The sequence below is a fragment of the Nuphar pumila genome, chromosome 17 (genome assembly GCF_984573655.1).
Source record: "Nuphar pumila chromosome 17, dmNupPumi1.hap1.1, whole genome shotgun sequence".
In the NCBI taxonomy this organism is placed as follows: Eukaryota; Viridiplantae; Streptophyta; class Magnoliopsida; order Nymphaeales; family Nymphaeaceae; genus Nuphar; species Nuphar pumila.
Window position 1 is genome coordinate 26,707,770 of NC_143265.1, and position 25,481 is coordinate 26,733,250.

Consider the following 25,481-nt stretch of genomic DNA (forward strand, 5'->3'; position numbering starts at 1 on the left):
TCGTTCCAACGAGTTTCCCTCGTTTCGACAAGGTGTTTTCCTTCAGTCCCATCATGGTTCTTCCCATCGAGGAATCCATGCTTTGTATATTCATCTGGAATAAAATCCTACTTGAGCTTCATCTCATGAGGCATTTTCTCATAAATGTCCCATCAAGGTCCTCGCATATTCCTTTCCCCATTCAGGTTATCTTGATATATCTTTGTCCCATCCCGGTTAAGGGCTAAGCCTGAGTCATTCCAAAAGGCTGATCTCGCCTCATTCATGAGACTTGATCGAAACCATTTCATCTTTTTGGGATCTTCACCCGAAGTCCCACCACGATGTCCTCCTTTCTATTATCTAGTCATATCATTTTCGAGGATTTCGCCTTCCCAAGATCCATTCAGGATAAGGTTTTAAGCCTGAAAACCATGTCTTTTAAATCAATTCTTCCACACCCAGTTCAGATCTGTTGACTGGAGCATTTTTCAAAATTTGGAGTGTTTTCTTTGCCACTAAGCTCGGCTTTCAACCGGCTTAGTAGCAAAGAGGGGCATCTGTGAACACCCCAAAATTTTCAAAATCTTTTAAATATTCCCTTCTTGCCCCTAAATTCATTTTTTGAGCAAAAAATCTAAATTCCAGTTCTTTTCTCAAGCTTTACTGAAATTAAATTCATTTTAAATTGATTTTGGATCCGGATCCATTGTCCAGATCCAAAATTGAGTCTCATTGTCCATTTTTTTAAGAAAATATCAAAAATAGTTTTCAAATAGCTCGGACAGTTCATCCGACATCCGTTTGGATCCATCACATTGTATTTCTCGATTCGAGTGTAAAAAACTCGGACATTTTCTCGAAACCTGGGTCCAAACCCATTTTCTGAAGAAATTTTCTCAAGATAGCCTTGAACTCTCAGAAAAAATCTCTCTTGTAAATACTTTGCAAAATTACAAAAAAAATAGTGTCCAATCTTTGTTTTCTCGTAAAGTCTTAAATTTCTCTTCCAAAAATACAAAAAAATGATAAAATAATTGGAAAAATCATGAGACAAACAAATGAGCTTTTACTAAAAACCTCGTTTTCTTTTAAAAAAAAAAACACTTTTGTGAAAATCTCTTTTTGAGGGAGCCCCCTCTTTGTAAAAATCCTAAAAACAAAGGGGCCCCTTTCGTAAATTTCTTTTTAGGGTTTCTTTAGAAAACCTTCGTAAGAAAAGAGGGGAGGCGGCGCCTCTCTCCCTCTACATGTCTCCTCTCCTCAAACCCTCTTCTTCACCCATCAGACCAACCACCCCCTTTCTAAGCCACCCATCGCCAACAGCTCGATCTCCAACCATCGATTCCCCAACCGCATCCTCCTCCTCCTTAAAAGAACCTCTTCATCTTCTTCTTCGGGATCTGTTATCACCTCCCCATTTTCCTCCTTCAGCAATATCGCTCTTCACCCCCGCATGATCCCTTCTTCAACTTCTTTCAGGTCGTCTTCTACCCCTCCATCTTCTTCTCCTTCACGATCCTCCACCTCTCCATTTCATCCCTTCGCCACCTTCCCATTGTATTCTTCACGAGCTCCTCTGCTACATCCGTCTTTCGTTCCTTCTGGTGCTTTCCCTCTCTATTGAAGAGAGCCTTCTCAATCCTCTGGCCAAACTCTGCAAAAACGAAGGACGACTGAAGAAGTCCCAGCCTCTTTCCTCTGATCGGGCAAAGAAGATCAATATTCTCTACAACACTTTGAAATACTGATAGTAGGCGATGTAAACTTTTCACTGATGGAGCTAGCGATCCAACCCAGAATTTCCAGCTATTGGTGCTCGAGTTAGCTCATTCATGACATTATTGTTTAATTACACTGATCGTTGGGAGGGATTTCCTTATGGAATGTTTGGGACATTATGAATGGTCATTGTAGGAAGGTAATTCATCAACCATCCTATATATTACGAATGGACAGGCTACATCATGGATGGTCCGGAAGGTGTTATTTGCAGGTTGGAATGACCATCATACAAGCATCTTATATTTTCTGAATGATGATACCAGATATGGGTATTGTACTCTCTTGCATCCATTGAAGGAGGAGTAGACATCGGAAATGGGTTTTCATTACAGTCTCTGATTTTTTTTTTATCTGTATATCTGCCATAACATGTTTTGCCTTGACGCAGCTAAAGTAGACCCATGTTCGGTGAATCAGATTCTCATTCGCCCCTTTGAAGCAAAGTGTTAATCCTTTTGTGGGGTCGTGAGATTCAGTTATCAACAATCCAGTCGATAAGGTACAAAGACCATCTTATTTCCTGTATCCTTCTTTCTGTTTTGTAAGATTGATATATCATCCATTGTTCTGTTAACTTCTTTAGTTCTGCAATCTTGCCATCTGATACAACTCTGCCATTAGCATCTAATGTAGTAAACTGTAACATGCTCTCCCTGTTTCATCATCTACGTTCACGAGATAGCCCAGCTGCAACCTCCCCACATTCAACAACATAGCCACAATCCCTCTTCATTACATTTTCATCAGATACATTATACCATCCCTCATACAACATGCTTCTGATTTGCCATTCAACACAGCGTTAACCCATCTGCACCCTCATTCCATTTGCTGGGATTTATCTACACTAAACTATGGGTTTCATTTAAAGGGTCTAAGGGAGTCATTGTGTTGTCAATAGATGACCCGTATGGTTCTTACAAAGATTAATACTCCTGTATCTCCCTAATCTCTGCAAATAGCTTTTTCTATGTGGCTCACAGGTAGTTTAATTTCTGTATAATGGTTTGATTCATTGCTATGGTTCAACAAGCATATATGGGGAAAATTAATTTCCCAATCTCCATCACTCCTATAAGCCATTGAGTCCAATATGAAAATATCACAAATACTCAATTTTGTGACTGTTATGCCAATTTTAAATGCTTGCATTGTTTCCAGCACATTATTGTTGCACCACTTACCAGCTTTGTCATTTTTTTTTTTTTGTAATTTGTTTAATAGGTCAACAGTTACTTTGATATTGATTTTTTTTTCCAGTCTTTTATGCTGCTGCTCAAACACTGATCTATTGCATTGTGATTAAATGTGTTGCATACCTCTTCCACTTACGTTTCATGATGAATGAATCCTCTGCGTATCAGCAACTCTTGCCACGTTTGCACAACATTACACAATGATACAGTATCATCTCCTGTACACAATTCCTCATCAAATGAACATATTAGGAAAATACATAGGTATTTCCCTGTTGGTGTGAACATTGCATATATATCCTCTTGAGCTTATTCATATTTATCTCAGGTTTACCATTTTGCCAACCTCTTAGCTAAACACATTACTTGCCTATCATTGCGTTCATTTCATTTCTTAAAAAAAAAATTATTTTCACCATGAGCACATACTATAGACACGTACCATAGGTGTATATATACTATATATCTCTATATATGTGTGTGTGTGTGTGTGGGTGTTAAGTGCACATCCATAAAAAATTTCTCTACGTGCATACCCACAACAGATATCCTCAGCTTATCTTCATTATAAACACATAGCTGCACCCATTAAAACATTTTAGTGTGTGTAATTATGCTATTATTTACATTCTTTCAAAGCTCTAATGTGCCATAGAAAGTTGCTTCGATATGGTCTACTGGATTAGCCTAATGTGTTGGTGGGAAGATTGAAATCACTATAGAGTGTTACACTGGAAGTAGACCAATTTGCTGCAAAAGTCATTCAAGGGTAAGTTCTTCCTAGTTGATCCTAGGGCAATCGATGCAGCAGTGCCAGATGATCTGTTAAAATTAAAAAATCTTTATTCAAAATTGAAGACCAGTGCCTTAGATTTTAAGACTAAAGCTAAAGGAAAGTCAAAGCTTATGGTCACAATTTAACTGACTTATTTGCTGATATTGAAGAGCATTTAATGGGTGTTGGATCTTAACTGTTGGCAGAACTGAGCAAAGGCGATGAGGTGTTGACATTTGAATTTATTTGAAGTGGGGTTGTTGCAACATTGTTAAATTTTTTTTTATGGAACATTCTCAAAAGAGAGTGTCTTGTCAGCCAATCTAAGCAAGCTCTGCCAACAGGCTTTGAAAAGGTTCAGATTGTTTGTTACAGTTGTGTTGCCTTCTGCATTTGAGGCAAAAGGTGATGCTCTCATGATTGTTTCAGGTCAAAAGCTGCAGAATATTTTAACTTAATTTGAGCATTTTCCTGTCATACTTGGTCACTTCACCCTCCTTCATAACACATATCCCAGCACCTATGTCATTGCCTCCATGATGATTGTTGCATCATCCTGCATTTTCATAACACCACAATATTGCACTTCCACAACATTTGTTAATACAACACTTTGTTACATTGTTACCATTCACTTGTTACATTGTCACACTCCACCTGGCATGATAAAAATGGGAGAAAAGAAGAGCAAATACCATCTCCTCACCATCTACTTGTTACACTGTTACCATGGCATCAACATACATCTATGCCTTGTAATTACACATCTTGCACCTTGTCCATGGCATCTCATCCCTAGATATATGTATGGCCTTGGGTAGATAAATATAGACTTTCATTTAGTCTAAGGCATTGTATATACCTTTCCCATATAGGATTTTCATTAGCCTTAGGCAGATAAACACCTCTTTTTCATTTAGCTTAAGGCATTGCCTATGCCTTTTTCATATAAATCTCCATCATATTCACATGCATATTTTCCCCTTAATGTAAAGCTTTCCATATGAATTTTAGATCTAAATATGAGAATAACATTTTGTATATATATATCCTCCATTAGAATAGGCATGAGCATATGCATCTGCATTTTCAATGCAATATCTTTCATTTCCTTCTATATTTACATAGTGCTAACCAAGTGTTTTGCAGGAAATATATGAAAATAGCTATCCTCTTGGAGATTCTTTCAATTTTTAATCAGATTCAAGTTGTAATAGCTAGATTTGAATAAGAAATTACATTTCCTGTCTTAGGTAGAATGAATAAGCATTATAAAATCACAAATTGCCTGTTTTCATGCATCTTTTCCTTTTCTCAAAATTCTCACAAATGGTGAAACACGAATGGCACGTGCACCATTTCGTAAGAGGTAATTGATCCTAAGTCGATGATCTACATCAATGGCCATAGTCAGGGTGTGGACAAAACTTAGGATCTTTATCTTTTACGAAATAACACTGGATCTACACTGGATCCATTTTCAAAATTCATCATATTTCCTTAAATATTTTCTTCTTTTATCAGAATTTAACTTAAAATTAACTCAAAATATATACCAATGGCTATAGTCAGGGTATAATGAGAGTTAATTTCATTTTAAATTTTATAAAAGCACCAAATGTGTTTCATTCTTCTCTTGAAATTAAATATAGATTATTATATAATACATTCAATGACCATAGTCAAGGATGTATTATATCTTCAATCTTATTTTAAATTCATTTAAAGAAAGAAATAGCTTTTCAAAATCCAATTTCAAAAATTTAAATTCATTCATCATTTAGGATAGAATTGCATCATATTTCCGAAAATTTCCTCTTCAAAAACTCCAAGTAATGTAAATACTTTCTTCAAATCTATCTTCAATCCTTGTCAAATCCAATTCATTCTTTCAATTTTCAAAATTCTATTTCATTTTTAAATCTCAAAGTTCAATCTAACTTTGAGATTTCAAATTCATTTTATATTCAAAATTCAAATCGGATTTCAAAGTTCAATTTGACTTTGAAATTCCAAATTCATTTATATTCAAATACTCCAAATCAAATCCAAAGTTCAATTTAACTTTGAGATTCCCTTCATCTTCTAAATTTCAAATTCAAACTTCAAAAATTCAAGGTCTAATTTGACTTTGAAATTCATTTGTATATTCAAGATTCAAATTTTAAATTTCATTTTCCAAGTTCGATTCAAAACTTGGAAGTTCTTAATTCAACAATTCCAAATCCATTTTAGGATCCAGAATCCAACTTTCACTTTGGGATCCAGACTCCAATTTCACCTTAGATCTTAGACTTCAGATCCAATTTCCTTATAGGATCCAGAATCCAATTTCACTTTGGATCTCAGACTTCAGATCCGAATCCATCTTAGGATCTAGAGTCCAATTCTACATTTGGATCTCAGACTTCAGATCCACTCCATTTTAGGATCCAGAACCCAAGTCCATCTTGGATTCCAAATCTCGGATCCCATTCTGTTTAGTATCCGGAGTCCAATTCCAATTCTAGATTTCAAATCCATTTTCGGAGCTAATCTGAATCTCTTAAATCCATTTCTATTTTTAAATACCATTTGATTTTCTCAGTCCATTCCAAATTTCAAACTTCAAAATCTAAATTCAATTCTATCTCAAGTATTCATTTTTCTTTCCTAAAATTCAAGTTCAAAATTCAAAGTCCCTTTTCCGACTCTGAAACTTCATTTCCTTTCATTTTCAAAACTTCAAATCATTCTTTCTCAAAATCAAGATTTATTCCTCCAACTCTAAATTACTTCAAAGACTTAGAACCTCTCTGATCTATCTCAAGTTCTAAGTTAAATTCGATTATTTAGAAAATCATTTCTTCATCAAGTCTATCTCAGAAATACTTGGAAAAATTCCAAAACATTCTTTTCAAAAAGAGCATACATTCTTGCATTGCACAAGCATGATTCTTTGTGCATTTAGAGTTAGAATAAATTCTTAGATTATATTTTGGCAAAGCAAAAGGCATAGATTCGATCCTTGGTTTGATTACTCCTGGTAAAGGCGCCAGGAACGGTCGAACCTCGTACCGATGAGCGAATCCCGTCTCTCCATTTTCCCGCAATATTTTTCAAAACGGAGGCGAGTTATTTTCTAAATACTTTTCAAATCAAGGTCAAGTGAGACCGCGCAAAATAGTTCCTCTTCTCTTTTGCTTTCTTTCTTTTCTCTTCTCTTTCTCTTTTTTCTTTCTTTTATTTTCCTCCCTTCAAAAAGGAGGAAAATAAAGGTTAGAAAAGGAAAAGAGAAGGAAGAGAGAGAAAGATACAAGAGAGGAAAAATTTTGCGATGATCACACTGACTTAGAGACAATTGGCTTGGATTTGAGCAAGAAATGAGCTCATTTCTGAAGAAATGATCCCATTTTGGCAGGAATGATCAGAAATGAAAATGGTATGTTCATTGTGAGCTCAGATGAGCTTGAGATGATTGACATTCTAAATATTCTGAACTGACCAATGAGCTTGGTTGACTCCGACTGACTGGGGTCTGGGATGACCTAGGGGTAAAATGGTAATTTTCCTAATGAAAGTTGGTAAAATGGTGATTTTCTGAAACTGACTCGAGGTTTGACTCCTACACTGACCTGACAGGGTTGGCACTGCCTGAGGAGGATTGTTTAAGAATGGATGTGGAAAATTTGGGGTGTTTATAGATGCCCCTTTTTGCTACTAAGCCGGCTTGAAGACGAGCTTAGTGGCAAAGAAAAACACACCAAATTTGGGCTATAAAAATGCCCCAGTTAGAAGGATCTGACTGGATATGAAAATATTAGCCCTGATGAAAATGGTAAATATGAAATGGAGAATAAAGAAGAAAAAATTTTACCTCAAAAGAAGTGAGATTCAGGTTTTGCCCTTAACCTGGATGGGACAAAAAATACCTCGTGTAGAAATGAAGCTCAGGTTTAACCCTTAACCTGACCGGGAAATGAAATACATCATCAAAATGAGGCTCAGGTTTGTACCCTTATCTTGATTGGGCGGAAAATGAAATACCTCATCAAAGGAGGCTCAGGTTTAACCCTTAGCTTGATCAGGAAATGAAATACCGCCTCAGAGGAAGCTCAGGTTTGTACCCTTATCCTGATTGGGCAGAAAATGAAATACCTCATCAAAGGAGGCTCAGGTTTGTACCCTTATCCTGATTGGGCGGAAAATGAAATACCTCATCAAAGGAGGCTCAGGTTTGTACCCTTATCCTGATTGAGCGGAAAATGAAATACCTCATCAAAGGAGGCTCAGGTTTGTACCCTTATCCTGATTGGGCGGAAAATGAAATACCTCATCAAAGGAGGCTCAGGTTTGTTCCCTTATCCTGATTGGGCGGAAAATGAAATACCTCATTAAAGGAGGCTCAGGTTTGTACACTTAGCCTGATTGGGCGGAAAATGAAATACCTCATCAAAGGAGGCTCAGGTTTCTTCCCTTATCCTGATTGGGCGGAAAATGAAATACCTCATTAAAGGAGGCTCAGGTTTGTACCCTTATCCTGATTGGGCGAAAAATGAAATACCTCATCAAAGGAGGCTCAAGTTTGTACCCTTATCCTGATTGGGCGGAAAATGAAATACCTCATCAAAGGAGGCTCAGGTTTGTTCCCTTATCCTGATTGGGCGGAAAATGAAGTACCTCATCAAATGAGGCTCAGGTTTGTACCCTTATCCTGATTAGGCGGAAAATGAAATACCTCATCAAAGGAGGCTCAGGTTTATACCCTTATCCTGATTGGGCGGAAAATGAATGGAATCCTCGAAGGAAGAAACCATGATGGAACCTTCGGATATCCACACAATGAGTCTGATAGGGGTTTTGCAAAAGAATGAAATTGGGGTGCCTAAAGCTTGAAAAGGGGTTTGATTTTGGGTGCCTCATTGCTGAGACTAAATAACTTTTGAAATTGGTGACCTTTTGCGAGAAAATGATTGGTGGCTTAACCTCAAGCCGAAATTGGACTGTCTATGGTGGGACAGTGGGGACACAGGGAAGTGTGCGAATCTGAGAGCCCATGCGCTCAGATTATACCAACTGAAGAGAAGGAATCTTGAAAACTCCTATTATCAAGTCCTTAAAAGGGATAACAACTGATGTCAGGATGCGCCAAAGATGAACCTCAAACTCGCGCTTCACGTCAGGATGGCTAGAAAATATTGTCAAAATGTTGAAAATTGTTGTTGATTCAAAATAATTGAAAGTGATGCACATTGTTTTGAAAATATTCCCTCTTTTCTACCTGAAGTATTACCTCCGACTGGGCTGAACTTCGTAGAATCAAGATTCGAATTCAAATTGCTTGTGATTGGCTTTCTTTCAAGGAAGTTATCAATTTCCTTGATATGAACGGAAAAGAGAGAATTCTTGATATTGTGAAAGCAATTGGTGAAAGAATATTGATAATAGAATTTCACACAATTAAAGAAGATCCTTTGGCAGATTCGGAAGTCTGATATCCTGGGATTCTTTTCTTATGATGATCTTTCTGCCCACTTTTTTTTTTTGGCAGAATTGGAGCTCTCTTGGGTTTTTGGGGATTACATCATCCTTCATTTTGAAGATGTCCTGACTTTTCTCTCTTTTTCTTTTTTGGAAGGGTACATCACAAATTCCTTCATCTTGGAGATGTTTTGATCCTTCTTTTTCTCTCAGGGATTATATCGACGATTATTGGCTCATTGGTTGGAAATCTCTTGATGATAGCGGAAATTAAATATCCTTTAGGGTTTGTCGGGAGGCTCATCGCAGTCGCCTTCATCTTGACGGTGCTCTGAACTTTCCCTGGAAGGATCCATCACAAACTCCGTCATCTTGGAGATGATTCAAATCTTCTTTGGCCCTGGGGGTCTACTCGCCTAATTCGCCTTCATCTTGACGACAATTGAGAGATCCCTTTTGCAGATATTTAATTGCAGCTTAGGTGATTGAGGAGATATAGGGATTTAATGGATTTTTCTGTATCACCTAAGATATTTTGACTGCTTTATTTTCCAAGAATGATCTTTAAAAATGTGTCATTGACTGCGATCAATACCGATCACTTATGGCTTTGCAACAACATTGAATTTCCTTTTGCTGGCCATATCGAGGATTTATTCTTCATCCTTTTGGTTGGCCAATAGAAAGAATTTGAATTTTGAATCCTTTTTCACGAAAGCTTTGACCTTTCAGAAATAATACTGAAGGTATTCTGAGGTAATATTTTTGTGCAATAAATTTTTTTGAAATCAACAAATATTTAATGACAAATTGGCAAGATGTTCTTGAAATCCTTGGTGAGAGCGAGCATCTGAAGCGCAACGCATCCATGACAGAAATTTTCTTCTCCTTTCCCCAAAAGAGAAGATTCAGAAATTGGAAATAGAAATTACTCCTCTCTTCCATGAAGAGGAGGTGTTTGCAAAACGAACTTTCGAAGAGAAATTAAGCTTTCGTCAAAACTTCCTAACATTAGGCTTCTCTTATAGAAAAGGGGCCGGTAATGGTGAGGTCGGTGAATTGGTTATGAAAGAACGAGTCCATCACACTCTCCCTAAAAAGAGGGTCCTTCATGATGAAATGGCCTAGTATGAAATTGTGGTCACAAGGAAAGCGAACTTCCGTCGAAGCTCTCCCTAAACTAAGGGTTCCTTGTATGAAATTGGAAATTTGTTTTGCAAACGGTTCACATAGACACGAGTCCCTTCAAACTCTCCCTGAAAAAGGGCTAGGTGAACAAAGGATAGCATGCGAAAAGAATGAGCTCCCTTGAACTCTCCCTATAAAAAGGGTCTCTCGCAAGAGAAGATGATTGAAATTGGTATTGAGTGACCAAAAGGTCGAAATTGGAATTTTGAAATTTTGAAATTTTGAAATTTGAAATTTGTAATTGGAAATTTAGAATTTGGAATTTGGAAATTGAAAATTGATTGACCCGAAGGTCGAAATTGGAATTGATTGACCCAAAGGTCAAAATTGAAATTGGAATCTTAGAAATTGGGTGGCCTGAGGGCCGAAATTGGTAATTGGATGGCCCAAAGGCCGAAATTGGAAATTGGATGGCCCAAGGGCCGAAACTGGTAATTGGAATTTGAACTTTGATGAATGATCAACACAAAAACTGAATCCGAGAGGTTGAGTGATACAACCAACGAGGGAGACACTAACCACGAGTGCTCAACTTTGAAAGAACACCAGCATGAATACCGAGTTTTGAAGATATGTCAACATAGACATTGGATTTTGAAAATATATCAATTCGATCACAGGATTTTTTTTTTTTTAAATATGCCAGTTCGAGCACTGGATTTTTAAAAACACACCAGTTCGAGCACTGGATTTTGAAAATGTACCAGTTCGAGCACTGGATTTTGAAAACATACCTTGTTTTTAAATTGAAATTTGAATTTTTGAAAGAGACCTATGCTATTAAAATATTTGGAAATTGTAACGAGAATGATTGTCGAGGTCTCAGGATTATCCCTTATCCTGAATGGGTAGTGAACTTGATGCAAATGCATGCCAATGAATGCAGATGTATGCAAATATGAAAATGATATAAATGAGTGCACATGCATGCAAAGTGAGAGATTTGTTTATTCTGCCTGCATATAGGATATTTGTAGATAAAAAAAAAACAAAATTTTAAAAATGCCTCAGTATAACTAGGAAAAGAGAATCTGATCATTATTTGAAGAAAATTTGAGGAATTACAAAGAATAATTTAAGTATAGAATTTTTTCAAATGTCGAGCATTGATGGGATCTAGTAATTCCATTCCGTCGGCATTGATGAGCCGATACGAATTACGAGGTAATGCCTCTTTGACAACATAGGGACCTTCCCAATTTGGTGACCACTTGCCACCTGGGCGGTGCTTGAGATAAGCCATTGATCTGAGCACTAGATCATTGACTCAAAATTTTCTTTCAATGATGGATTTTGCATATTGTCTGGCTATCCTCTGACGATATGATTGAGCGTGCTCTGCTGCTTTGAGTCTTCTTTCATCTAGCAAATCAAGTTGTACTAGCCGCTGTTGCTGATACTGATCAAGAGGTAATTCGAGAAGTGATGCAAATTTCAGGGAGGTTTCTGAACATGTAGAGGCAATACTACTTCGGTTCCGTAGACAAGTTCTGACGGAGTAGCATTAGTTGGAGTTCGAATGGTGGTTCGATACGCCCACAATGCATCATGAATCTTCTCATGTCAGTCACGGCCTGTTTCCAAAGTTCGCTCCAGGATTCGAATCAAAATCTTATTGGTGGCCTCTGCTTGGCCATTTCCTTGAGGACAATAAGGAGCGGAGAAATGATGATGGATTTGGAACTTCAAACAGAAAGTCCGCATTCTCTCATTCTTGAAATGACTGCCATTATCTGACACAATATCATGTGGTATGCCAAAACGACATAGGATATTCTTGTGGATGAATGAGACCACATGTCGACCTTCTATTGTGCGTAGAGTGACTTCTTCTACCCATTTAGTAAAATATTCTGTTGCGGCAAGAAAATATCTGTGGCCATTTGAAGCAGAAGGAGTAATGGGGCCTACGACATCAAAAGCCCACATGGAAAATGGCCATGGTGAGATGACGGATTGCAAGTATGTCGCTGGCGCATGAATAGAAGGTGCATGCATTTGACATTGAACACACTTCTTCACAAAACGATAGCAATCTTGTTGCATAGTTCTCCAGTAATATCCTGCTCGGATGATTTGTTTGACAAGAGTTTGGTAGCCAACGTGACAACCACAAATGCCTTCATGTGCTTCTTGCACAACTTCTTTGGCTTCTTCTTTGTCCAAACATCTGGAATATTCAGAGCTGAATCCACGACGATAAATGACGTCAGCAAGAATAAAATATCGAGCAGACATGCGCTGAATTGCTCGCTGCTCTTTCTTTGAGAGTTCTGAAGGAAATTTGCCAGTTTCAAAGAAATTATTGATGTCATGATACCAAGGCTTCTTCTTTTGCTCAGCCTGGTTTATCTGCTCTATTGGGACGAAAGCAGGTTGATCAAGTCTGCCAATTTCAAAGGAGCGACAAGATTCTCCGTTCTTGAAAGACATGATGGATCCAAGATTGGCTAAGTTGTCTGCAACTTGATTGAAATCTCTCTTGACATGGAAAAGTTGGAATTCTTCGAAATTGCTGACAAGAGCTGAGACGATCTTCTGATAAGGAAGTAATTTCTGATCCTTCACTTGCCATTCAGCTAAGACTTGATTGACGACGAGCAAAGAGTCGCCATAAGCATGCACTCTTTTAACATTGAAGTCTTGTAGAATTTTCAAACCTTGTATCAAAGCTTCATACTCGGTCATATTATGACTGCACTGAAAATCTAATTTGAGAGAAAAGGGGATCATTTCCTTCTCAGGTGTGATCAACAGAATCCCGATTCCTATGCCTGCCATATTCATGGAACCGTCAAAGAATAAATTCCAAATTGGAGATTGTTGAACATTGCAGATCCGCTCATCGGGGAAATCATCCTCGGCTTTAACATCCTCTGCTAGAGGAAAATCTGCTAATTGATCTGCAATTGCTTGGCCCTTGATAGATTGCTGAGAGACATATTCCAAATTGTATTGCATCAATAGAACCTGCCATTTGGCAATCCGTCCACTGAGGAAGGGTTGCTCTAGAATGTACTTGAGAGGATTTAATTTGGATAGGATCTTGACTTCAGATGCCAACAGATAGTGTCTCAATTTCTGACACATCCAAACCAAAGCTAGACATGTCTTCTCTATCTGAGAGTATTTCTTCTCATAATCAATGAAGGTTTTGCTCACATAGTAAATGGCATGCTCTATCAGACTGCCTTCTTCGTATTGCGCCAAGAATCCGCCACAAGCCACTTGATTAACTGAAATGTATAGCAGTAGGGGTTTCCCCAATTCTGGCGACTTTAACACAGGAGGATTGAGCAAATATTTCTTGATGCGTTTGAATGATTGCAGCCACTCTGGTCCCCATTCGAATTTCACTCCTTTTTTGAGCAAATGATTGAAAGGCTCACATCTCATGGCCAAATTGGATATGAATCGCCGAATTGATTGCATACGTCCCTGAAGGCCACACAATTCTTTCAAATTAGTCAGGGGAGACATGTCAATGATAGCTTTGGCCTTAGCGGGATCAACTTCTATCCCCTTTTTACTGACTAGAAAGCCTAACAATTTGTCAGATTCGACTCCAAAAACACATTTTTGTGGATTGAGTCTTAGCTTGTAAAGAATGAGCCGCTTGAAAACTTGATTGAGAGCTTCGATGTGATCTTCCTCTTCTTTGGACTTTACCAGAATATCATCGACATAGGCATCCATGATTTTGTGCATCTGATCATGGAAAATGACGGCCATAGCACGCTGATAAGTGGCTCCAGCATTCTTAAGCCCAAATGGCATGACTGTATAACAAAAAGTGCCCCAAGGAGTAGTGAAAGACGTCTTGGACTGATCACGAGCGGCCAACTTGATCTGATTATATCCGGAATATTCATCCATAAAAGAGAACATAGCGTGACTTGCTGTGCTATCAATCAAAAGATCAATATTAGGAAGTGGATAATCATCCTTAGGAGTTGCTTTATTGAGATCTCTGAAGTCGATGCAAATTCGAACTTTACCATTTTTCTTGGGAACAATGACAATATTTGCTAGCCAATCTGGATAGTCAATGGTTCGAATGAACCCTGCTTTGAGTAGGTCTTCTAGACCTTCCTTGACTTGTTGTTCCACTCGAGGATCCATCTTTCTCAGTTTCTGCTTAACCGGCTTAACATCTGGTTTTAGGATGAGACGATGCTCAACCAATTTGGTATCTAGACCTGGCATGTCCTCATACGTCCACGCGAACACTTCTTCATGTTGCTTGAGAAAATGGGTGAGCCTTTCTTTCTCTTCCGGGCTCAAACTACTGCCAATCTTGAGAATTTTAGGATCGTCTTCTGATCCAATATTGATATCCTCAGTCGGATCCTGAACTAAGGATGATGGCTCATCTTGTTTCTGAATTGCTGCAAATTCTGGTAATTCTTGAAGAGTTGAATCAAATTCTGCAGGTTCTTCTGACTGCTTTGTAATCTGACTACATTCTGCTCTTATTTTAACCTGATGAATCACTGTTGGCTTCGAAAAGGCCTCTGGATTAAGAACAAGCTTCTTGATAGATCGGGAAGACATTCTGAAAATTGAAGAATAAATCGATTCAGGGAAATCGCCCATCATAAAACAAATTACTTTTATTGAGAAAATAATTGGAAAAATAAAAGAGCAAAATAATGCCAATTTTGTAAAGATTTGATAATGATAAGTAAAGAGACAAATGGCATCCAGATAGACAAAGGAAATTTGCAACTTTATTGAAAGATTGAATTGAGGACAATGATTGAAATGAAACGAGATATCATCCTAAATGTGAAAATAAAAGAATAGAAATGAAAGACAAGCAGATGCCCTTAGTGCGTCCCTTTGACAAAGATAGTGCCCTTCTGAGATCTTCTGCCCTTAAAGCCCAACCCGGCCCTCTGAGGATAGTTCAGAGGAATTACTGGCTCGAGACGACCATCTTCATTTTTTCCCAGGCCTTGAAAAGGCTGATAGCCATGCTTTACTAACAGATCAAATCCCTTTTTGGCCTTCATAAATTGGGAGAACAGTGGATGATCTTTGAATGTGCTATAGTCAATTCGTCCTCCAATCTTGAAAAATTGTGGGCCTCTCCATCGAGTCATGGCCACTGTATGTTCTGGTTGTTCAGTCGTCTGCAGTATTCCTGAGTTTTCTTCGAAACTGGCCTCATCAATGCCTCTAATGCTAGGGATATCAGTAGTGAAAGTGCGCCTAGGAACCATGGGTTGTGCAAGCCTCTGTTCTGGATCTTCGCCCAAGACTGTTGTGATCATCTCACCTTTTGACCATTTGACACACTAATGCAGAGTAGACGGCACAACGTTCGTATTGTGAATCCACGGTCTCCCGAGAAGCAGATTATAGGTGGGTGGCACATTGACCACATAAAAAAGGACAGAGTGGACTGAATAGTCAATGAAAATCTCCAAGAAAATTTTTCCTTTCGCTGTCTGACCATGATTATCAAACCCATAGATAGTGATTGGGTCCGGGATATATTCCTCTTCTTTGATGCCCAAAGCTTTGGCTGTCATTTCTGGGCATATATTGAGGTTGTTGCCTCCATCTATCAGCACATGAGGAACAGTCATTCCTCTAGCTCGAATCACAACATACAAAGTGTTGTTGTGAAACACATGCGGCTTGAAAAGATCTTCATCTGAGAAAGTGATCGGAGCATTTGTCATGGTCTGATTGACTATTTGGGCCATGTCTTCTGGAGTTATGCTCGGTTTCACTTTGATTTTCCGCAACAGATCATTCAACACCTGCTGGTGTTTGGTGGAAGCTTGAGCTAAGTCCAAAATTGAGACATTGGATAATGCTGTTATCGGCTTTGGTGTGGATGTCTCACTTTTCTCCGGGGAGGGCTTAATAAAGTGTTTGGGGAGCCATGGCATTCTTTTAGCCACCTCAGGAGATACCCCGACAGGTTTATCAGATACTTTCATTTTATCAAAAGCTGCAATGAGATCCATCTTCTGAGCTTTGGACTGAGCCTGCTGCAGTACAAGGACCTGATGTTGGATTTGCATATCCCTTTTAGAGCATGGCCTAATATGCTCCTGCGGTTGAAAAGGTTGTTCAAAGATGACTGTCGTAGAATGATGGGGAAAGGATTTCTTTAGAATATCCTTATTTTCATCTTCGGCACCCTCTACCAGAAGATTCTTGTCGATGAGGTCTTGGACGATATTTTTTAGAACAAAGCAGTTCTCAGTATTATGTCCCACTGTTCTGTGAAATTTACAGAACTGGTCTTTGAATTTTCCCATGGGAACAGGGGGATCGGTCAGCCTAGGCAGTTTGACCATCTCCTTGGTCAACATATACTCGAGTACAGTCTCGAGTGATTGATCCAGCGGAGTGAATTTCTTGTCATAACTCCACCCTTCATGCTTTACTTTTTCTCGGGGCTTTGGTCCCTGCTCTAGTTGAAGTGGCTTATTGAATTGAGGAACTGACTTGCCTTTTTGGTCATTCTTGTTTGAACTTCCTGCCCCATAACAGAAATCTCTGTTCTGCCCCTTACGGTGGTTCCAATTATTATTTCTGACAGAATGAGTGAAATGAGTCTTCTTCTTCTGCTCAGTTTGGCCGTTGTTTTTAGTGAAGGTGAAACCTTCATAGAAACCATTTTTCATACTCAATTCGAGCCATTCGGCTCGCTCTGTCAAATCAATGAATGTCCTCGATGGTGCAGTAGAAATGAGACCTCTTAGAGGCTGTGAGAAGTTACTCAGAATTAGGGATAGAGCATGTCCCTCTGATATGGGGTCCCTCATCTTGTTGCAAGCTGACCTCCAACGGTGAATGAAATCTCTAGCCTTTTCATTTTCTCTTTGTTTGAGGCCGCATAGGTGATTGAGGGTGGGAAGCGCCTCGGCATTGAAGAGGAATCGCTCGATGAACATGTTCACCACTTTGTCAAATTCTTTCAGCTCGATAGGATTGACATGTTCTGAATACCATTTTGTTGTTGTTCCCTCCAGACTGTGAGGGAAACAAAGGAAAAGTGCCCGGTTGTCTCGCTTGAATTTGGAGCATTCAGCGAAGAACATGGCGAGATGAGCTTTAGGATCGCCAGAATCATCAAATTTGATAAACTTTCTGGGGAGATTATCGAGATTGTCGTCCCCATCCAAACCATCATAGAAGTCTTCGCTGGTGAAGACTTTCTTGCCCTTGTCGCGGGCCTGCAAGTCTCGAAGCATTCTGACCACATCTTTGAACTGCGGCTGGTCAGAGTCATTGACGGACTGCTCTTTGAATTTGTAGGCTGACCCCTGCCCCTGAGTAGATTTGCAGAATGTCTGATGAGTCTCAAACTCTTCATCTGAATCCTTTGTTGATCCCTCTTCATCAGTTGTATCAATATTCTGGGTAGGCTTTTTAGATATCTTCGCGGCTTTCTTGACTGTCCGACCTTTTGTCTTTTGCTTTACCTGTGTTTTCTTTGTACTGGCTTCAGCTTGCTCTGCCAGCATCTTGGTCATTATCTTCTTGAACATGGCATACATCTAAGGATCAATGTCATCCTTAACCTGCTGCCCTTGATTTTTGCCTGAGCGCGGGGAATCCATCTCTTCGTCCGAAGCTGTTGAATATGTGATGCCTTCAACTGGTGCAGTTTTCTTCCCTGACCTTGTCTGAACCATTGAATGTCACAAATGTTCTCTGCAAGGCAAGATTGAGGGTTAAGCTTTCAAAAAAGATTTTGATTAGAAGAAAGATATTTGTTGAGAATTTTGGTAGACAATTGAAAGAATATCCCATTACTAGGGATTGAGTCGTCGCTGGGATTACGACAATTGTGTTGTCATTCCTTTGCAAAGAAAATAAACAACTGAAAATCATGCCTTGTTACCTAGGCGAGGTCGTCAAACCAAGAATTGAAGAATTTGCAAGATTTTTATTTATTGAAAGAAAACATGATTGCATCAATAATAAACTTGGGAAAGAGGGGGCAAACAGACAATTTGCCACCACTCTTTATAACTAGCAGAGACACGAGGACCGAGAAAAAGCGGAAGAGTAATAAAAGAGTCTCAGCCATATCTGGCAGAATGGTATGCTCCGGACCACTGTGCTGATGTAAGGTCGAACTCTGGCACGACTCCTGATAGCAGCCGCATCTCTATGTGCTTCTGTCTCTGAGAAAACTGTCGAACACACCACTCCGGATGATAGTAAGCACAGAAGAATGGACCAAGCAACTTGAATCTCTTTCCATATGCATAGGTGTATCTGAGATGCGATAATTCTCGATCAAAATAGTCCCACACCACTTCTTCTTCCTGCAGATACTCGATCATGAATCAGTACCGCGCAACTGGAAGAAGTTCCTTGCCATTATATCTAAACGAACTAGCTCTGGTCGATACATGCTGAAGGAACCAAGACTGAAGAGCATAAGTACATCCCTCGACTAAGATGGACTCTCCAAGTGTGAAGCGGGTCAGTCCTCTGTATAGAAAAGCAAGCGCGGCCATGGCTATCGAAAGACGGCTGGTCTGTCGACTTCCCCATCTCCTCAGAAGCTGAACTATTCTGACATCCACATAGTTCTGTCCGTCTGGAAAGAAAGCAAGTCCCACAGTGCACAAAACCATCGCATGTTGAATTCTCTCTCGAGTTGTTCTGGACAACGAGCTGACTTCTGCAAATTCTCCATACTGTCGGTAGATCTCGATCAGGCTCACTTACTTATTCCCATTTTCTTCAATCAGTGGCCAAGACTTGCGCCCTGTCATGCGAGCTACGACATCTTTGGGGTCCAAACCCTTGACATTGATCAAAAACTGCTGCTCTAACGGATCTCCAAGCTGACCGGCTGGCTCAGGCAGTCCCATAATCTCTGAAAATTCATCCATCAGTAGTGTCATCTCGCCCCACGGGAACCAGAACGTGCAAGTGCGCGGATTCCACCGCTCTGCCAGTGCATGAATCAGATTGTCGTTGACTGTCAACTTTCCCACTACAGATGCCAATTCCAACCCGCAATCGCTCAAGTGGTCCGGAAACATACGAGAGAAGTTTTTGAACCAGACATAGTACCACCGGGGGAAGAAGGGTCCGGTGCTAAGAGATTGATGCTCAGGAAGACTTTGTCGCACCTCATAGGAGATGTGACCCTCAGGAAAAACAGAATCAAGCTGACTGGATGCCATTGGACTGAAAGACAAGAAGACTGGAATTAGACTTTGGAAAAATACAAGAATTTTGAAAATTGCAGGCAGGATAAAATGAAAGCTGGAAATTCAAAGTCCAGAGGAACGAAAGAATGGAAAATCTCCTAGAGTTTTGAAGGAAAAGGTGGATAATTTAGAAAAATCGTCAAGGGTTTTTAAGAAAAAGGAGATATTTCATAAAAGATGAAAAATGAGGTATTTTGGAAAATTGTCTGATATTTTGGAAAAAATGGAGAAATATGAGAAAATAAGACGAAAATGAATACATTCAATCACAAACAATTATGCACATACAACAATCCCTAAGAAGCTGACTCTAAATGCATTGATTTTGAAAGAGCTTTAGTACCCTAATCCTGACTCTAGGCTCAAATCAACTGTGTCCAATCCAGTTATGCTGATATACTCAAGCCGAGGCTCGATGTACGTGGCATAAAAATTCATCTCCGGTTCTAGACTTGTATTTTCCCAACATCCTTGAGCACCTGCCGATATACGTTGGACTATGGCCCTTGGTACGTGGCAGGGGGGCGTTAGCCCAAATAAGTGGCCCAATTGTGAGGCTCTGTCCCGAACTATGGTTTTGGAAGAGAGCCCAGCAACGTGAAGACCGGGTAGACATAGGTGGGGTGGTTTTTGAAATATGATCACATGCAGGCAAACAGAGGGCTCTAAGTCCTAAAGAGATAGAATTTTGAAAACTTTTGAAGAAGCAAACATTGTTTTCATACAAGTCCTAGATTGAGGAGTGTTGTATTTCAGACCTAAGTCTAAGTGAGCATGCATAATTCTCCTCAATATGATCCTACCAAACCATGCCTAGTCTACATGCAATCCATGTCAGCTGGGTTCAAGTCTAGGCTCTTAGGTTCACATGATATCAGGAATTAAAGTTGACATTCCATAGAACATAATTTTGATAAATGAGCTAAGTTAAAGCACATAATTGATCAGACGAAGACAGGTCCCATCTCGGTCGCCAAACCTGTTATCATCGCATAATTTTTCCCCCCTCTCTTGCGAGAGAGAAACGAATTTGTGAGTCAAACTCGACCAAAGTTTTGAAAATGGTTTTGAAAATTACTCGCCTCCGTTTTGAAAATTTGCGGGAAAATTCCGTGGAATGGGATCCGCCTGTCGGTACGAGATTCAACCATTCCTGGCGCCTTTACCAAGGGTAATTGAACCAAGGATCAATTACGTGCTTTAACTTGACTCAAATATCTAAATTATGCTCTATTTTTCCTAGAATGCACAAAGAATCAGGCTTGTGCTATGGAATTTTGAAAAATGCAAGTTTGAGAAAATATGATGTTTGCTTTGGAAAATTGAAATGCATTTAGAAAAGGACTGGAAAATGCTTAAAAATGGAATTCCTGGGAAAATCATTGAATTTTATTGGAAATCAGAAATTTGCATTGGAAAGTGATTTCTCAGGAAAATTTGAGATTTAAAAAATCGATTTTGAAATTTGGAATTGCTTTTCTGAGAAAATGGATTTGAGAATTCTGAGAGAATCTAAGAAATTCATTGGAAAATGACTTTTGAAATGGAAAATGAATTCTCAGGAAAACTGAAAAATATAAGAAAATCGATTTCTGAAAACTTGGGATTTTAAAATTTGAGAATTTGAAAACATAGGAAAATCTTGATTTGAACTTGGGAAATGCTTTGAAATGTCATTTGAAAACTTAGGATTTTGAGAAAATCAGATCCTGAGAAAGACTTGGAAATTCTTGAAAAAACTGATTTTTTTTTAAATTGAAATTGGAAAATGAATTTGAAAATAATGCAATTTGAATAATATGAATGAATGAATATGAATTTGAAAAGAGAATTTCATTGAGGAATTGAGAAATCCTTTTGAAGTTTTGAAAAATGCAGTGCATTTTTGAAGTTAGCCTAAGTGTGTAGGCTGAATGTGGCTAATATGAAGATCATAAATCTTGGTTTTCTTCGTATTCTGACTATGGCCATAAATACGAATCCCACCAAGTTTATAAACTCCATAAGAGCTTGTGCATGTGCCATTCGTGTAAACCATAGTGAATTTGAAATAATGTGCATGAATCATACATCACATATTGAAATTTTCATAAATTAAACTATATGCAATGCAACCCTATTCTAAGCAGAAAAGTAACTCTTATTCCAAATTATTACATTTGAGGTTACATTGAATTGAAATAAAAAAAATAAAAGCTAAGTCTTCTTCTTGAATGTTCCTGCAAAACTAGAAAAAAGGTTAGCACAAAAATGTAGGTTTTTCTGAATTTATCCAAAAATATGGGAAATTATCGGATATTATTCAAATATAAACCCAAATTCATACCCCCTTTGATATAAACATGATAAATAATGAATAAATTTCGAAAATAAACTTGAAAATTCGAAATTGGGGTCAAAATGACCAAAATACCCCTGATGACCTTGAAATAAGGGTTTTATGAAAGAATTTTTATAAATTTTGGAATTTTGAAAATCAAATGAAATAAATCAAACATAATATGATAAAATATGATGATATGCATAAAATTTTGGAGAATTAGAAATTGAAATTTCGAAATTTAGGTCAAAATGACCAAAATACCCTCGATAACAAGACTATGGCCTTGAAATCAGGGTTTTCTGAAATAAATTTTGCAAAATTGAAAATATGAAATGCAAAGGAGATTGAAATTAACCCTAATATGATTCTACATGCTTATGTACATGATAAAAACCCTAAAATGGCGAAAATATCATAAATATCAATTTTAACCTGATTTTCGTCTCATTTTCGCTTCTGAATTTAAAGATAAACTAACACATGGAGCAAATGAACTTGGAATTAAACCAAATTTGGCATGGACACCTAAAATAACCATAGAAACATAATGGAGCTCGAAAATCTATTTTTTTTTGTATTTTTAAAAATGGAAATTCAAATAAAAACCCTAAATTTTGTGATTTTTGCCCTAAAATGTTGATTTTAAAGAGGATTTAGGATATTAAATTTCCATAACAATTTCCCAAATTTTATGAGGTGACAGAGGACAGTAAGGCAAATATTTTTTCCTTTTACACTTTCTGGTTTCGACCTATGGTCGGAGCTGTGCCACTCCGGCAAGTCGGATCGGAATCCGGCGACTCTAGGATTTAGGGGAAACAGACAGATTTTGGTATAAAACATGAGAAAAATGGCAGACAGATGGGAAAAAGGCTGAAATTTTGGAAAAATATCCCTGACAAACACAGAAAGATTTGATCTTTTGACACCATTGGGATTCAAATTATGGTTTGGAAAAGGCCATACTGTTATCAGAGACCTAAATCTCTGAGATTTCTGGACATTGGAATCTGTTAGACAGAAAGAGAAAATCCGGAAAAAATAATGAAACAGATCCAAAAATTTCCAAATTTTGGGAAATGACACGAAACTATGTTAGGAACAACTTTCATGTTGAAAGTGTTTGCAGACTGGCTACGGATTGGGAGGAATCGGTGCATTAAAATCTGTCTATATCCTGACAAAAGAAAATCGAGATTTTCCCAGAGGTCTGAAAAATCCGATTTTTTACAGAAAGCAAAACTCACTGAAAAAACCTAAAAATTTCCAGATAATTAGTAGATTCAATCATGAATCCACCGTGATTTTTGGATAATGATCCGAATCTCCCACGATGGTGGTGTCGGAGGTTTTAGTCTGCTAAAGAAGAAACTGGAAGTTCCAGAAATACAAAATCCCAGTTTAAGATTTGATTGGTTTAGATGGATTCTGAAACACAAAATGAATTAAATTTTCGACTGTAAAACAAATACATGTAAACCTAGTTACTCTAAAATTTACAGATTTTTTTAAATGCAAAAACTCACATAAAATGATGCATGGACTTTATATATAAATGACAATTTATGAATCCTAAATTAAATAACCATAAAACGTATAAAACGAATGATAGCTTATCCTAAATGCACATTTTAATATAAAATGACATGAAAAATGAGAACCAATAAAGAGCATAAACTATTTTTGTTGTTGGCTTGCGAAACAAAAGATCCAATCCATTGAACGGATGGATCTTATCGCTTATTTAGCCCACGCACATAATACTCATATGTTCGATATAGAGGGATGCTTGAAATGAGACTAAATAAATAATAATGAATCTAAAGTATTAAATCTAACCTCAAACGGAAGAGTTTAGCAGACTTAAGGGTCCTACCTTGGATCGGCAAAGAGGTGGTTGTTTGAAGGTGGTGAGGATGGTGCTTCCAGGTGGAGACCGGCTGAAGCAAGGTGGAGCTAATTTGGAAATGGTGGTTGTGGCTGAACCTTGATGTGTTGAAGGAGGGGCTCGATTGGAGCTTCACCAAGGCTTCAATAGTGATGGAGGTTGGGGCAAATAGGGGAGTAGCTGGGGCATCTTGTTGCAAAGGAGCCGACTGGTGGTGGTGATGATGAGCAATGGAAGGTGTCAGCTGCAACAATGGCTGGAGCTGCTCCTTGATGGCTGCAAGCTGTGTGGAAGATGGCTGCAAGCCGTGTGGAAGATGGATGCACCTTGGTGTGGGGGCTTCAAGGAAGTAGCTGCTGCGGTGAGATTTGATGTGGGCTGGTTGAATCCAGAGAAGCTGCTGCAAAGACTGCCAAGGAGAGCTTGGTCGTGGCTGAAGGTTGCTGAAGAGGATGCCGGCTGGAGCTTGAAGATGGTGACCCAGCTGAAGTTGTGGAGGGTGGCTGTGATGGAGGCCCAGCTGGTGCCTGTGATGGCTGTTGCAGCAAAGGGGAGAGAGAGAGAGAGAGAGAGAGAGAGAGAGAGAGAGAGTTGGAGAGAGAGAGAGAGGGAGGCGTTCAATCTCTTGGGCAGTCGTAGGTTCCTTCTTTTCCCTTTTGATAACTTAAGTTTTAATAAAATTAAAACCTAAGTTTCTCATAATAATCAATGACCTTTGTGGGCAGCCTTACTTGAATGACTGGGAAAAAAAAAAGGAAGGAAGGAAGGAAGAAAGGGAAGAAGAAAAGAAAGGGAAGAAAGAAGAAAAAGAAAAGGAAAGAAAGGAAGAAGAAAGGGAAAGAGAAAGGGAAAAAGAAAAATGAAAGGAAGGAAAGGAGAGGGGGCTGGAGGTTTGGGTGACCACCTTGTGGGTCCCACCTTAGGAAGAATAACATAATAAAATAAATAAATAAATAAAATAAAATAAAACAAACAACAAAAAATAAAGAAAAAGATAAATTTTTTTTCTTTTCTTATAAATTTAAACAGGAGAATGCAAATGGATGAGCCATCTCAGAGCGGGTCCAAATTTTGATTTTGAAATTCATTTTGACGATTAGAGGGGTAAAATAGTCTTTTCAGAAAGTTTCCAGACGAAACGAGCTATTTTTGGCAGTTTTTGAAATGAGCTCGGATTTTGAAGTTCAATACCCCGTTGCGAAGCAAATCCAGTGTAGAATTTGAAAATTTGATTTTGAAAGAAATCCAGATTGTTTTTCTCGAGGAAATATTTCCAAACGAAACGAGCTATTTTTGGCAGTTTTTGAAATGAGCTCGAATTTTGAAGTTCAATACCCCGTTGCGAAGCAAATCCAGTGTAGAATTTGAAAATTTGATTTTGAAAGAAATCCAGATTGTTTTTCTCGAGAAAATATTCTGAAACGAAATGAGCTATTTTTGGCAGTTTTTGAAACGAGCTGAGATTTTGAAGTTTAATAGCTCGTTGCGAAGCAAATCCAGTGTAGAATTCAAAAATTTTGAGTTTGAAATAAATTCAGATTATTTTTCTTGAGAAAATATTTCCAAATTTAGACTCTCGAGGGTAAAAATGTCAATTTTGGAAACCCGGGGTTTGAAATTGATTTCTGAAATTTTTTAAAACTCAATCTGGATTGAAATTTATAAAACTGGAGTTCTGGACTTCGAA